The following is a 16,056-nucleotide window of genomic DNA, read 5'->3' on the forward strand; positions in this document are numbered from 1 at the left end:
CAGCCAGAAATTACCTAAAATTACAAAAAAATACATAAACTCATAGTGAATTCCAGAAATGTGATTTTTATTTAAAAACTAATAAAAATATACTAAAAACTAACTAAATCATACTAAAAACTATGTAAAAACAATGCCAAAAAGCGTATAAATTATCCGCTCATCAAGAACTTTTCAAGGTTGTAATGGGGCTAAGGTAAGGGTGAGGATATATGTATGGCCAGGTGAGCTATCATATAAATCTTTGACTAGCCTAAGTTCTCACCTAACACATATACACACTCTATACAATTCTAAAGTCAAGCTTAGCTACCCAAATTCTCACTTTTGTATATTTCACATACTCATGTCTCAATTTTCATTCCATCACATATGCATTGATCTTTTTATTGAACTTAACATTGGGGTAATTTTGTCCCTTTATTCATTCATTTTTTTTATTATATATATATATATATATATGAAAGCATAGTAAATCAATGCATATGGTTTTTATAATTTCACATGAGTAGCACCGAAATTCTCAATATTTGTCAATAGAAACAATACACATTCTCATCAACCAAAGTTCCCACATTTCCTGACACTTAGTTGACACACAATCTCTATCTTAAGCTATCCAAAGAATCACATAAGGTAATTAATTGTTTTTCTGCTTAAGGCTAGTGATGTGGTGATATAAAGAACAAATGGGGATTAAAAAGGCTCAAAGTGGCAAACAAAAGTAAATGGAATGGTAGGCTATTTGGGATAGGTGAGTGACGTTAGGATTTTTGCTGGTAAAGAATTTTATAAAAATAGTCGCGTTGTAGATATAGTTTCTAAACCGACAGAAATCCCTTTGTACAAACATTTTGGTTGTCACAAATAACAAACCCCTTTAAAATTAATAACCGAAGTATTTAAACCTTGGGTCGTCTTCTCAAGGAACTGCAGGGAGGTATGTTCTTATTATTGGTTATGAAGATTGTAAATTGAGGGTTTTGAAAGTAAGGAACAAGTAATTTGAATGACAAGTAAAATAAATAAATAACTGTAAAACACACTTTTGGCAAGGTATGAGAAATTGGAAGTCCTATCCTAGTTATCCTTATCAATGGAGATGAGAATTGAATCTTAATCCCACTTAGTTAGCCTTTACTAAAGCAAGGGAAGATCAAGTGGATTAATTAGTCTGATCTTCAGGTTCTAGTCAATTCCTAAGAAAGGACTGGAATTATTGAAGTTCAATTCAATTAGCAAAGATAATAATTATTGATCACGTTAAGTTTGATAACTCCTGAGTTACTTATTTCTTAACCAAGACCAAAAGGGGAAAAGTAAATCTACTCGAATAAAAATATCTTCAGGTTGGAAGTAACAGTAACATAAACAAAAGAGAGCAATCATAAACTGAAATACCTCAAATAACATTAATTAAGAGAATTATCTGTAACATAGAAAAGTTCATAAATTGAATTGAGAAGATAGTAAAAATGAAAGTTGAACCTGATAAAAAAGGACAATCATGAAAGCAAGAAAAATCCTAAATCCTAATCCTAAGCAAGAAAAACTACATCTAAATCATCAAAAGTAAATAATTAGAGACTCTCCTTTTTGAATGGATGCATTCCCCCACTTTATAACCTCTAATCTGTGCTTTCTCTACTTGGATTTGGGACAAAAAGGGCTTCAGAAATCGCTGGGAGCATTTTCTGTAATTTCTGGTGCGTGGACTCTGTCACGCGTCCGCGTGGGTCACGCGGTCGCGTCATCTGGAGTTTTCCTTATCACGCGTTCGCTTCGGTCATGCGTCCGCGTCATCTGCGTTCTGCTCAAGGCACGCGTTCGCGTCATTCACGCGTTCGCATCGCGCTCTCTTCGCGCTGGGCATGCGGCCGCGTCGTCCACGCGTTCACGTCGCTGCCAGTTTCTTCGAAAACTCCATTTTGTGCTTTCCTTTCATTTTTGTATGTTTTCTTTCCATCCTTTAAGTCATTCCTACCTTAGAAGATCTAAAACTACTCAACACACAAATCAGGGCATCGAATAGTAATAAAGGGTAATTAAAATAATTATTCTTAAAGCATAGGAAACATGTTTTTCACATATCTCACATAATAAGGAAGGGAAAGTAAAACCATGCAATTAACATGAATAAGTGAGTGAAGGATTGAATAAATCACTTAAATTAGGCACAAAATATATCATAAAATATGGGTTTATCAACCTCCCCACACTTAAACAATAGCATGTCCTCATGCTAAATCCAAGATAAAGAGTAAGGTTAAAGTTAAAGTGGTGGAATCTCATGCAATGCAATCTATTCTAAATGCAACTACCTAAATGAATCATACAATTCTAATTGTCATTCACTTGTATATAAAACTTACATGTAGTTGAACTAATTCACATTCTCAATGAGTCATATATGCATAGCCAAACCTTAGATAATGTTAAAGCACTTTTACAATTGAGATGGAAAAGAAAAATAATTTATAAACTTGCAAGACAATTAACAATTTAAGCAGAGATATATGTTGATGAGCTATCGAACCCTCATTGGATTTTGTGTTTACTCTCTAGTCACTCAGTGTTTATTGGGTTAATCACTCCATTCTTCTTTTTATCCTTACTTTCTATAACTTTGTTCTTCATCTAACCAATCAACAATTATAGAATACAGACATACAAAAAATCATGAGGTCTTTATTTAAGGTTGTAATGGGGCCAAGGTAAAGGTAAGGGTGTATGTATAAGGCTAATTGAGCTAATAAGTGAATCCTTGATTAGTCTAAGATCTCACCTAACATACATATTTATAAAGCAAAGCTTCTTTACCTATTTACCCAATTTTTATCACTTTGTATTGCAAGCTCATATATTAACTTTAACTTTTGTCCCATGTGCATTGATTCTTTTTTTATTTTGCAATTGGGGAATTTTTGTATCCCCTTTATTTAAATAGAAAAAAAATTTTTTAGTGCACATGGTAATTCAATTGTTTTGATTTTACATGAGCAGGCTTCCCAAAACTTTTATTTTGAAATGTCTTTATTCTTTTTAACTTTCTACCTTTGTTTTTATCATCCATGTTCCCATAAGGTTTCCCACACTTAAAAAATACACAATTTCTATCTTAAGCTAACCAAGGATTCAACTTGGGATTTTTATTTTGTTTTTCTGCTTAAGGCTAGTAATGTGGTTTATAGAACAAGAGGGGATTAAAAGCTCAAGGGGGCTAACAAGGGTGATGTAAAAGGTAGGCTAATTTGGGATAAGTGAGTTAGAATCAAACAATGGCCTCAATCACTTTCTTGGTATGTATCTATATTCTATAATTGGACATATAGATTAAAACAAAGTAAAGAACATCAGAATAAAAAAGAAGGGCAAAACACACAGGAATAAAATATTGTGGTTTGAATGTAACCATACAATTAAGCTCAAAACTCACAAGCTTTGTGTTCTCTAGCTCAAAAATCATATCTCAGTTATATATGTCATGCAAGTAAAAATTAAGAGTTCCCATTATTCTCAATGTAAATCTTAGGGTGGCTTTAAAGTTTTGGTGTTTCTCCTTGATGAAATGTTGTTAACTAACTAACATGTAATGCTATATATACAAGGTGTGTGGATTGTTTATGTTAAAGTCTCTAGTTTACTTCCTTTTTATTTTCAATTTAAACCAAACTATCATATACTAAAAGGGTAAACTATACTAATTAATCCACATATTCTATAACTAATAAGTTAGAATTGCAACTAAACTAACTGGCTAAAATATAAACTAAAGTGCAACATGCAGAAATAGAGTAGAGATACATGAAAAGAGTAATATATAAGTACTAAGAAATAAAAATAAAGATCAAAATACAGAAAAATAACAAAACAAAATAAAAAGAGTCTGTAGTGGTTCACCAAGAAAAATACGCCAGAGATGGCAACCTCCCCACACTTAAAATAAAGCATCGTCGTCGATGCTCACTCAAGCAGGATGTGAAGGAATGTCATCACTGGAAGGATGGGTGGCTGGAGTCTTTGTGGTGGTGGTCTGACGATCTACCTGCTGTAGAGGAGGTGATGACTGTATAGGAACCTCTGGGTCTGCAGCCTGAATCTAATGCGGCTCCTCCTGCTGTGATGTAGCCTGCTCCAGGCCTGCCTGCTCAGCCTCTCTCTGTGGATGGGTCTCCGCCTCATGATCATCCGCCTCCTCCTCAGATGGCTCTGATGGTGTGTCAGGCTCGGAGGGGATGTCACCGCCAGATCGTATCATCAGCTTTAGGTGCTCATAGCGTCGCTTGCTGCGACGCTCAGATCTCTCATATCGGCGCCAGTTGTGGTGCTCCATCTGGTCTAGCTACTGAAATAGGCACTGCACGAGGTGATAAACTGGCTCTGAGGCAGGTGGAGGTGCAGTGGTGGTAGAGGTAATAGGAGGGGTAGGTGTTAAGGGGGAAGGAAAGGATGGGGTGAGGGTGTTGGTGGTGGGTTATGTGGCGGTAATAGTGGCGCGGTGGGGGTGGTGATTGCGGAGGGGGCAGCGGTGGTGGAGGGAAGAAGAGAAGAAAAGAAGAAGAAGGAGAGGGAAGGAAGAAGGGGGGTGGCGTCGCGGTCGTGGCTGGGTGGTCGACGGTGGTGCGGCCGGTGGTGGTGGTTGTGGGTGGCGAGGGGTGGAGAGGTGGGTTGCAGAGAAGAGGAAGAAGAAAGGGGGGCGCGACAGGGTAGGGTTTCGCGTCATTGGGAGGTTAATGAATTTGAATCCACGTGATCGTGTGGCTGTGGTAGAATGGGGGGTGACGCGATCGCGTGAGTGATGCGACCACATGGAATGGAAAAAGGATGAATGACGCGGTCGCATGAAGCATGCGACCACGTTGCCGAAAATGGTGCGAAACGCATAATTCCAGCGTCGTTTCGGTGTAACTCTCTGTCTCCACTGGGGTGCCCTGATATCTGCATGACGCGGACGCATCGCTCATGCTATCGCGTGGGATGGGTGTTGTGCAAGTGACGCGATCGCGTCAGGGACGCAACCGGTGGGTCGTTTTGTGCGAAACGCACAACAGCCGCACGATTTCAGCCCAACTTTCTGAGCGTTGGATCTTTATGCCAATTTCCAGATCACGCGGCCGCGTGAATGACGCAGACGCATGGGAGGTGGTTTTCGCAATTGACGCGATCGCATGAGCAATGCGGTCGCGTCGCACGACCTTTTTTTATATGCAATTATGCAATTATGCAGTATGCAATGCTAATGAATAATATTCAGGTTCAATTGAAAAAAAGAATAAAAATGAATAACACGAAATTAAACTGAAAAAGAAATGACCATACCATGGTGGGTTGTCTCCCACCTAGCACTTTTAGTTAAAGTCCTTAAGTTGGACATTGGATGAGCTTCCTTTTATGGTGGCTTATGCTTAAACTCATCCAGAAATCTCCACCAATGTTTGGAATGCCAACAGCCTCCGGGGTCCCAAACTAGGCATGTAAAGCTTCTGAGCAGCTTCAAATAGATTCTCAGGCTCCCGGGGTGACGAATGTCAGAATAGATTCCAGGATCCCAAACTTTGCTTTTAAATCCGCCTTCGTCTGGATCTATATTTTTCCATCTGGGCGGTTTAGAAATTAGATTCTCACCAAGATAACCAAACATTTTTCGAGATCCATTCAATTGAACATAATGCCAATCCGTGCACTTCGAGTTGAAGCGTGGAACCTTATTGAACCTTGTGCACCAGCTCTGAGTGCAAGCCATTTCCCTCTTACTCTTAAAGCCACAAAGAGCTGTAAGCTAGCCATCTATTTCAAGCAAACCATATTCAAGTGGAAAAGTAAAGATAAAGGTTAAGGATTGTACCCACTTGAAGCTTGTATTAGGTGGTAATGGCCTTGGGGTAGGTGTTTCCAGTGGTTCTGTAAGTTCTACTCCCTTGTGCTCTTCTGTGAATTTTTCCACTTCCTTGCAGAATTCTTCAAATGCAACATCGTCCTGATCAAAGTCTTCTATGTCTTCCTCATCACTCAAGTCATAAGCTGGAGGTTGAGAGAAATCTACCTCCGCATCTTCTTTGTATTCACTTGGATAAGGTTCTTCAATCTCAGAGAATTCACTTGCGGATGCAAGTTCATTACTAGTAGAACTTGACTTGTGACTATCATCATCAAGGAGATTTGCTTCTTTCGTCTAGTTCTTCATAAAGGACTTGCCTTGGGGGTTGTGCACTATCCTCCTTAGCATCAATTGTACGTCCTTGACAGAATTTTTCACAACTCTGGATTCCCATGGAAGTTCAGCGTCTCCTAAGTCTTCAACTAACTCTTCTTCATTTATAATGACAGCTTCCTTTACTTGTTCCAGTACGAAGTCACGCTCTGTTTTGTCCACTGGAGTTTTTAGTATCTCCTTCATGCTACGCTCTTCATTAGATTGTCCACATGGGGTTGTGGAAGGTCTTTGAATGCCCGAATGTCTAGAAGATAATTGACTTATTGCTTGCTCTAGTTGATGAAGGGTTGTTTGAAGTTGATCTACTGTTTCCTTGAGGCGAGCCTGTGATTCTGTAGGTGATGGATTTGGACATGGTACGTAGGGAAGTGGTGGTGTTTGGGAGTAATCGGATTGGGATTGGGGTAAATAAGGATCATATGGTGGTGAATGGTGAAAAGGAACTTGTGAGTGTGGTGGTTCAAAGCTACGTTGAGAGGATGGTCTATAAGCACATGGTGGGGCTTGTTGGTAGTTACAGGGTGGTCCACCATATCTATCAGCTTGGTATGCATTGTAGAATGGTCTTTGTCCATGATATCTTGGAGGGTGTTGTTGCCTAAAGGATTGATCAAATCCTCTTGGCTCCATCCATCTTTGATTTCTCTGACCTTGATGCATATTTCTGTTATAGCTTTCACTCCTTTCAACAATATTAGAACCAAACTCAAAGAGAGAGGGGTGAGAATTCATAGTATCTAATAAAAATTAAAAAGCAAAAATAAAATAAATAAACAGGCAAAATAAAATATTTACAATAACTAATAATAAGGCACATGTTTGTAGTTCCTCGGCAACGGCGCCATTTTGACGTTAGGATTTTCGCTGGTAAAGAATTTTATAAAAATAGTCGTGTTGTAGATATAGTTTCTAAACCGACAGAAATCCCTTCGTACAAACGTTTTGGTTGTCACAAGTAACAAACCCCTTTAAAATTAATAACCGAAGTATTTAAACCTCGGGTTGTCTTCTCAAGGAACTGCAGGGAGGTATGTTCTTACTATTGGTTATGAAGATTGTAAATTGGGGGTTTTGAAAGTAAGGAACAAGTAATTTGAATGACAAGTAAAATAAATAAATAATTGTAAAATACACTTTTGGCAAGGTATGAGAAATTGGAAGTCCTATCCTAGTTATCCTTATCAATGGAGATGAAAATTGAATCTTAATCCCACTTAGTTAGCCTTTACTAAAGCAAGGGAAGATCAAGTGGATAAATTAGTCTGATCTTCAGGTTCTAGTCAATTCCTAAGAAAGGACTGGAATTATTGAAGTTCAATTCAATTAGCAAAGATAACAATTATCGATCACGTTGAGTTTGATAACTCCCGAGTTTGATCACGTCGAATAAAAATATCTTCAGGTTGGAAGTAACAGTAACATAAACAAAAGAGAACAATCATAAACTGAAATACCTCAAATAACATCAATTAAGAGAATTATCTGTAACATAGAAAAGTTCATAAATTAAATTGAGAAGATAGTAAAAAGGAAAGTTGAACCTGATAAAAAGGGACAATCATGAAAGCAAGAAAAATCCTAAATCCTAATCCTAAGAGAGAGAGGAGAGAACCTCTCTCTAAAAACTACATCTAAATCATCAAAAGTAAATAATTAGAGACTCTCCTTTTTGAATGGATGCATTCCCCCACTTTATAAACTCTAATCTTTGCTTTCTGTACTTGGATCTGGGCCAAAAAGGGCTTCAGAAATCACTGGGAGGATTTTCTATAATTTCGGGTGCGTGGCCTCTGTCACGCGTTTGCGTGGGTCACGCGGTCGCGTCATCTGGAGTTTTCCTTATCACGCGTTCACTTCGGTCATGCGTCTGCGTCATCTGCGTTCTGTTCAAGGCACACGTTCGCGTCATTCACGCATTCGCGTCACGCTCTCTTCGCGCTGGGCATGCGGATGCGTCGTCCACGCGTTCGCGTCGCTGCCAGTTTCTTCGAAAACTCCATTTTGTGCTTTCCTTCCATTTTTGTATGTTTCCTTTCCATCCTTTAAGTCATTCTTGCCTTAGAAGATCTGAAACTACTCAACACACAAATCACGGCATCGAATAGTAATAAAGGGTAATTAAAATAATTATTATTAAAGCATAGGAAACACGTTTTTCACATATCTCACATAATAAGGAAGGGAAAATAAAACTGATGCCAAGGCATCATAGGCTAGTTTCACTAGCATTTTTCTGTTAGTTTTAGTTGTTTTATGCATTTTCTTGAGCTTAAAGTAACCAAAAATGGTTAAATGAAGAACAAAGCAATGAACCATCCAAACAATATGATTTTGATGCAAATTCCATGAGTTTTTAGTTATATTACTTGAATGCTATGAATGGAAGATTTCTCATGAAATTTTGCAAGACTTTGATGTATTTGTTTGGATAATTTCAGGGAAGAAGAGGCTAAGCAAGGAAGCAACAAAATCAATAAAGGAAGCTTGAATATCACATGTGGAGTTTAAGTTCCAGTTTAAGCCTAAACTGGAGCTTAAACGCCAAAAATCATGAAGGATAAGAAATGCTGGAAATGAAGTTTAACCTCCAGTTTGATCTCAAACTGGAGGTTAAACGCCAGAATGAGTATGCCATCCAGGGAGGAGTTCCACGTTTAACCTCCAGTTTGACCTCAAACTGGAGGTTAAACGCCAGGAGTGGGAAGAGCACCAGGGAGCCATTTCCACGTTTAAGCTCCAGTTTGACCTCAAACTGGAGCTTAAACGTGTTCGACCAAGAACTTTCCTCCAGGGTTGCTTTCTCCATTTCCACGTTTAACCTCCAGTTTGACCTCAAACTGGAGGTTAAACGTGTTCGACACCTCCAGGGCTACCATTCTAAGCTTCCACGTTTAACCTCCAGTTTGACCTCAAACTGGAGGTTAAACGTGTTCGACCTCTAGGATGCCTCCTTCCTTTTCCACGTTTAACCTCCAGTTTAGCCTTAAACTGGAGGTTAAACGTGTTCGACCTCCAGGGCTGCCCTTCCTATCTCCACGTTTAAGCTTCAGTTTAACCTTAAACTGAAGCTTAAACGTGTTCGACTACATGACTCTCCAGGGCTACCTCCTTCCATTTCCACGTTTAAGCTTCAGTTTAACCTTAAACTGAAGCTTAAACGTGCTTCTACAAAAGGCCTCACTGGAAGTGTCTGGTGTTTAAGCTGCAGTTTAAGCTTAAACTGCAACTTAAACGCCACTCTTGGAAAAGGTTTCTGGGCCAAAAATATTGTGATTTAAGTTAGTCTTTGAGCACAAATATTAACTTAAACTTACTTTGGTATGAAACCCAATTGAATATCATGGTTTATGGGATTGGGCCTGAAGGATTGATGAGTTTGAAATCTCAATTTATTGAGTCATGTGTCATTATTTGATTATCACTAAGTTGGCTCAATAAAGGTTACAGAATTTGGATCAACAGCCTCATCAAGATTATGGATCATAAACCCAAGGCAAAAGGAAAGCAGGGAGAGGCCTCAAAGCCCAAGAAACTCAACAGAAGCTCAATATAGAAAGTGTATAAATAGGATAGAATTTAAGTTAGGGAGGACTTTTACCTTTTCATTGAGCTAGTTTTCTTTTCTTTGTAATTGAATTCAGAGCTATGACTCACTAAACCCCCTTTCATTGGGTTAGGGAGCTCTATTGTAATTCAATGAATCAATAATAGTTCATCTTCTTCTTCAATCTTTTCTCTTGAATTTTGTTAGAAAGCTTCTCGATCTAATTCCATTGGGTAGTTGTCTTGGGAAAGAAACTACCCATAATTGGAATCCTTCGGAACCTTGGGAAAGGAATGGAGGATTCATGCTAGAGAAGCTTTCTCACAATGAATTGGATTGGGGTTTGGATGGACATTGTGACATGTAATCCTACCAAATTGTGGTTCATGAAATTGTGTGGTATAATCAGTGATAGAGCATCATCTCTTCTTATGAACATTTAAACCAAGGGATTGGGAATTTGTTCATTTTTAGAGAGAATTGGTGAGCCAAGGGATTGGGATCCAATCATATAAGATTGCCAAGCAAAATTCAATGAACGCATTGCTTGAGGAAGAGATAAACATGTTTTGATTCGGAGATCTCAATATCTCCTTTAACCCAATGAATCCCCCAATTCTGATTTCCACTTTCTCTTTACATCCTGCAATTAAATTCATGCAATCACCCCCATTCCCTTTAATTTTAGCAATTTAGTTTCTGCTCTTTAATTCATGCAATTTAAGATTCCGCCATTTTAATTTCTTGTCATTTACTTTTCCCGCCAACTTTACATTCCGCAAATTCTCATCTCACTCTTGATTCCGCTCAACTAGAACACACTTCTAATCCGAATTGCTCACTCAACCAATCCTTGTGGGATTCGACCTCACTCTATTGTGAGTTTTTACTTGACGATAACCGGTGCACTTGCCGGAAGGAATTTTGCCGATCGTGCAATTTCCTAAATCGTAGCATAACTAGTTTATGCGCATCAAGTTTATGGCGCCGTTGCCGGGGAATGGTTTTCGATTGACAATTCTCCAATTGGAAGCTAACTAGATTGAGCAATTTTCTCTTGCTTTGTTAATTCTGTTCAAGTTACTTGTTGAATTTTAATTTCTGCACTCGGTTACATGCTTTCTTTCTTTATGCCTTTAAATTCATGCAACTAACTCACTGACTCACTAACCGTTTGAATTAATTCCTCAATTGCTCTAACCATACTCTTCCATTAACCAAGAGTATTTCACTTGTTTGTGCCTGTGCTGTGTTCTTGTATGACAGGTAGGAGAGGAGAGACATCAACTCCTCCATATACCGAACCAGAGAGGACCCTTCATAGACTGAGAAGGGAAGCAAGAGGGAAGAGAGTAGTGGGAGAAGAGGAATCTGAAGGAGAATCTGAGGACAATTTTGAGGAAGCTTTAGATCTCAACATGGATAGAGAAGTTCACAACCATGAGAGAGCTGATGGAAACCATGCCATTCCTGAGAGGAGGGTTCTTAGTTCATACATAAACCCAACCTCTGGGAATTGTGGTAGTAGCATCCAGAAACCACCCATTCAGGCCAACAATTTTGAGCTCAAGCCACAGCTAATATCACTTGTGGAGAATCATTGTTCATTTGGTGGGAGTGCTAATGAAGATCCCAACCAACATCTCACAAAATTCCTGAGAATTTGTGACACTGTAAAGTCCAATGGAGTCCAGGAAGATGCCTATAAACTGCTTTTGTTCCCATTTTCACTTAGGGACAAAGCAGCTAAGTGGCTGGAATCATTCCCAAGAGGGAGTCTAACAACATGGGATGAGGTGGAAAGCAAGTTTCTGGCACGTTTCTACCCCCCACAAAAGGTCAATAGGCTTCGATCTGAGGTTCAAACTTTTAGACAACAAGATGGTGAAACTCTCTACGAGGCATGGGAGAGATTCAAGGACTTGACAAGGAAATGCCCACCAGACATGTTCCATGATTGGGTGCAATTGCATATTTTCTATGATGGACTCTCTTATGAATCAAGGAAGGCTGTAGACCATTCATCAGGAGGTTCATTGAACAGGAAAAAGACTGTGGAAGAGGCCATTGAAGTGATTGAGACAGTAGCTGAGAATGAGTACTACTATGCATTAGAAAGGCACAACACTAAGGGAGTCATGGAGCTGAACCATGTTGATACAATTCTAGCCCAAAACAAGGTGTTTGCCAAGCAACTAGCCGAGCCTACCAGGCAAATAGAAACAAAGCAAGTGGCTGCAATACACACACAAGATCAAGAGGAAGTAAGCATTGAAGGAGGTGATTGGGAAGAGGCCAACTATGTGGGAAACCAACAAAGGCAATCATATGATCCACATTCCAACACTTACAACCCAGGCTGGAGAAATCACCCAAACTTTGGGTGGGGGAACCAACAAACCCAACCACAAAACCACAAACCTTACAACCACAACCAACATAACAATTCCACATACCAAAACTCCAACCAAAGATCATACCAAGCCACACAAAACACTTACTCCCAACCACCATATCATGGCCAAAATAATCAACCTACCCAACCTAATCCAAACCAACAATTTCAAGATCAATTAAACCGGATAGAAGGAATGATGGCAACCATGAGTCAAGACATAATTGAATTGAAAGCTTTTAAGGAAGAAGTAAATTCTAACTTGCAAAACCAAGGAGCTGCCATCCAGAAGCTAGAAAATCAAATTTTGTATTTGACTAAGCAAGCCCCTGGGACAAGCGGTTCTCATGCTGCCAAGGCTATTGCAAGGGAAGAATGTAAGGCCATAACCCTCAGAAGTGGAAAGAATCTAAAGGAGATCTCAAGGGAAACCACAGAGGATGAAGCAAAGGAAAATGTGAAAGACAAAGAACAAGGACAATCTTGTACACCGTCTGCAACAAAAGAAAAAGAAAAAGAGGTCCTGAAGCCTTACACACCTAAAGCACCTTATCCTCAACGTTTGATGAAAAGTGAAAAGGATGGCCAATTCTCCAGGTTCTTGGAGATTTTCAAGAAGCTTCAAATCAACATTCCCTTTGCTGAGGCAATAGAGCAAATGCCACTCTATGCAAAATTCTTAAAAGAATTAATGACCAAGAAGAGAAGCTGGAGAAATGAGGAAACTGTGTTGTTAACTGAAGAATGCAGTGCCATCATTTAGCACAAATTGCCTCAGAAATTGAAGGACCCAGGCAGTTTCCAAATCCCCTGCATCATAGGAGAAGTCATGGTGGAGAAGGCCTTGTGTGACTTAGGGGCCAGCATCAATTTGATGTCGCTAACAATGATGAGAAGAATGAAGATTGAGGAAGCCAAACCAACAAGAATGGCCCTCCAATTGGCAGATCGAACTTTTAAATTCCCTCATGGGATAGTTGAGGATTTGTTGGTGAAAGTGGGAGAATTTATATTTCCTGCTGATTTTGTGGTGTTAGATATGGAGGAAGAAGCCAAAGCTTCAATAATTCTGGGAAGACCCTTCCTAGCTACTGCTGGAGCCATCATAGATGTACAAAAGGGTGAACTCACTCTTAGACTACATGATGAGAAATTGGTGTTTAATGTATTCAAGGCAATGAGCTATCCATCAGAATCACTAAGGGAATGCATGAGGGTTGATGTAGTGGACATTGCAGTACAAGAAACTTTTGAGGAAATAATAAAGGAAGTGGCAGAGGAGGAGTTCACCAAGGATATTGAAGTTAGTGATATCAAGGGTGCTGACACAACCATGCTAAGCATGCCAGAGAGAGTGAAAGAAGAAAAGGAAGCACCAAAACCTGAGCTCAAAGCATTGCCCCCTAATCTCAAGTATGCATACTTGGGTAGTGATGAGAGTCACCCTGTTATCATTAGCTCTGCCCTGAGCCAAGAACAGGAAGAAGAATTGATCAAGGTGCTGCAAACTCATCAAGATGCCATTGGATGGACCCTAGCTGATTTAAAGGGGATAAGTTCATCCATATGCATGCATAAAATCTTGTTAGAAGAGGATGCTAGACCCTCCATTCAAGCTCAGAGAAGATTGAATCCCGTCATGAAAGAAGTGGTACAAAAGGAAGTCAGGAAGTTATGGCAGGCAGGGGTAATCTACCCCATTTCTGATAGCCCATGGGTTAGTCCCATCCATGTAGTTCCCAAGAAAGGTGGCATAACTGTGGTGCCAAATGAGAAGAACGAACTCATACCCACAAGAACCGTCACTGGGTGGAGGATGTGCATAGACTACAGGAAGCTCAATGAAGCCACCAGAAAGGATCATTTCCCACTCCCATTCATGGATCAGATGCTTGAAAGGCTTGCCGGACATGCTTACTATTGCTTCTTGGATGGATATTCAGGCTACAACCAAATAGTAGTTGATCCTAGTGATCAAGAGAAAACATCATTTGTTTGTCCATATGGAGTTTTTGCTTATAGACGCATGCCCTTTGGATTGTGCAATGCACCTGCCACTTTCCAAAGATGCATGCTGTCCATCTTTTCGGACATGATTGAAAAATTTATTGAGGTCTTCATGGACGATTTTTCTGTGTTTGGGGATTCTTTTCCCAGCTGCCCACCACCTTGCCTTAGTGCTTAAGAGGTGCCAAGAGACTAACCTAGTATTAAACTGGGAAAAGTGTCATTTCATGGTCACAGAAGGAATAGTCCTTGGCCACAAAATCTCTAATAGAGGCATGGAGGTGGACAGAGCTAAGGTGGAAATCATTGAAAAACTACCTCCACCAAGTAATGTCAAGGCAGTTAGGAGTTTTTTGGGACACGCTGGTTTTTACAGAAGGTTTATTAGAGACTTTTCTAAAATAGCCAAACCTTTGAGTAACTTGCTTGTCTCTGATACACCCTTTGTATTTGATAAAAATTGCATGCTAGCCTATGAACTTTTGAAGCAAAAACTTTCCTCTGCACCTATCATTGCCCCACCTGATTGGAACTTACCTTTTGAATTGATGTGTGATGCATCAGACCTTGCTATTGGGGCAGTGTTAGGACAAAGGAAAGACAATTTGGTACATGTGATTTATTATGCCAGTAAAGTCTTGAATGCTAACCAAAGGAATTACACAACCACTGAAAAAGAACTCTTGGCAATAGTCTTTGCATTTGACAAATTTAGATCCTATCTCATTGGATCTAAAGTCATTGTCTTCACTGATCATTCAGCTTTAAAATATTTACTTGCTAAACAAGAATCTAAACCAAGACTTATTAGATGGGTTCTTTTGTTGCAGGAATTTGACATTGAAATCAAAGACAAGAAGGGTGTAGAGAACAAGGTGGCAGACCATTTATCAAGGATACCATGTGAAGAAGGAAGCACACAAAGCACACATTTAAATGAGTACTTTCCTGATGAACAACTCATGGTAATTCACAAAGCACCCTGGTTTGCAGACATAGCAAACTTCAAGGCCACTGGGAGTTTACCGTTGGAATTTAACAAACATCAAAGGAAGAAATTGGTAAATGATGCCAAATACTTCATCTGGGACGAACCATACTTGTTCAAAAAATGTTCCGATGGCATACTCAGAAGATGCATATCCAAGGAAGAAGGAAGGGAAGTCTTATGGGACTGCCATGGCTCCACTTATGGAGGGCATTTTGCAGGAGAAAGAACAGCAGCTAAGGTGTTGCAGTGTGGTTTTTATTGGCCCACTATCTTCAAAGATGCAAAAGAATTAGTGAAGCACTGCCATGAATGCCAGAAAGCGGGGAACCTACCAAGAAGAAATGAAATGCCACAACAATTCATTCTGGAACTTGAATTGTTTGATGTATGGGGGATAGATTTCATGGGACCATTTCCCTCCTCATACTCAAATAATTACATTCTTGTGGCAGTAGACTATGTCTCCAAATGGGTTGAAGCAATAGCAACTCCAACCAATGATAATAAGGTAGTCATGAACTTCCTCAGAAAACACATTTTTTGCCGTTTTGGGGTTCCAAGAGCAATCATCAGTGATGGAGGAAGCCACTTCTGCAACAAACCATTAGAGGCATTGCTTCTAAAATATGGAGTCAAACACAGGGTAGCCACACCATACCATCCACAAACAAGTGGGCAAGCCGAAATATCTAACAGAGAACTCAAAAGGATCCTGGAAAAGACTGTGGGAACTTCAAGGAAGGACTGGTCGATTAAGCTAGATGATGCTCTTTGGGCATATAGGACAGCTTTCAAAACACCAACTGGAATGTCTCCTTACCAACTAGTATACGGAAAAGCTTGCCATTTGCCACTGGAGTTGGAGCACAAGGCATACTAGGCCTTGAAACTTTTGAACTTGGACA

General features: G+C 39.6%; 1 non-coding gene across 1 annotated transcript; it reads right to left on the bottom strand.

Annotated features, from left to right (window-relative positions):
- Window positions 1-11,602: 11,602 nt before the first annotated feature.
- LOC112759985 (small nucleolar RNA R71) lies at window positions 11,603-11,706 on the bottom strand. Its single transcript, XR_003180444.1, has one exon. It is a non-coding gene; the product is annotated as a small nucleolar RNA R71 (small nucleolar RNA).
- Between the last annotated feature and the right edge of the window lie 4,350 nt (window positions 11,707-16,056).

The sequence above is a fragment of the Arachis hypogaea genome, chromosome 16, assembly GCF_003086295.3.
Source record: "Arachis hypogaea cultivar Tifrunner chromosome 16, arahy.Tifrunner.gnm2.J5K5, whole genome shotgun sequence".
Lineage (NCBI taxonomy): Eukaryota > Viridiplantae > Streptophyta > Magnoliopsida > Fabales > Fabaceae > Arachis > Arachis hypogaea.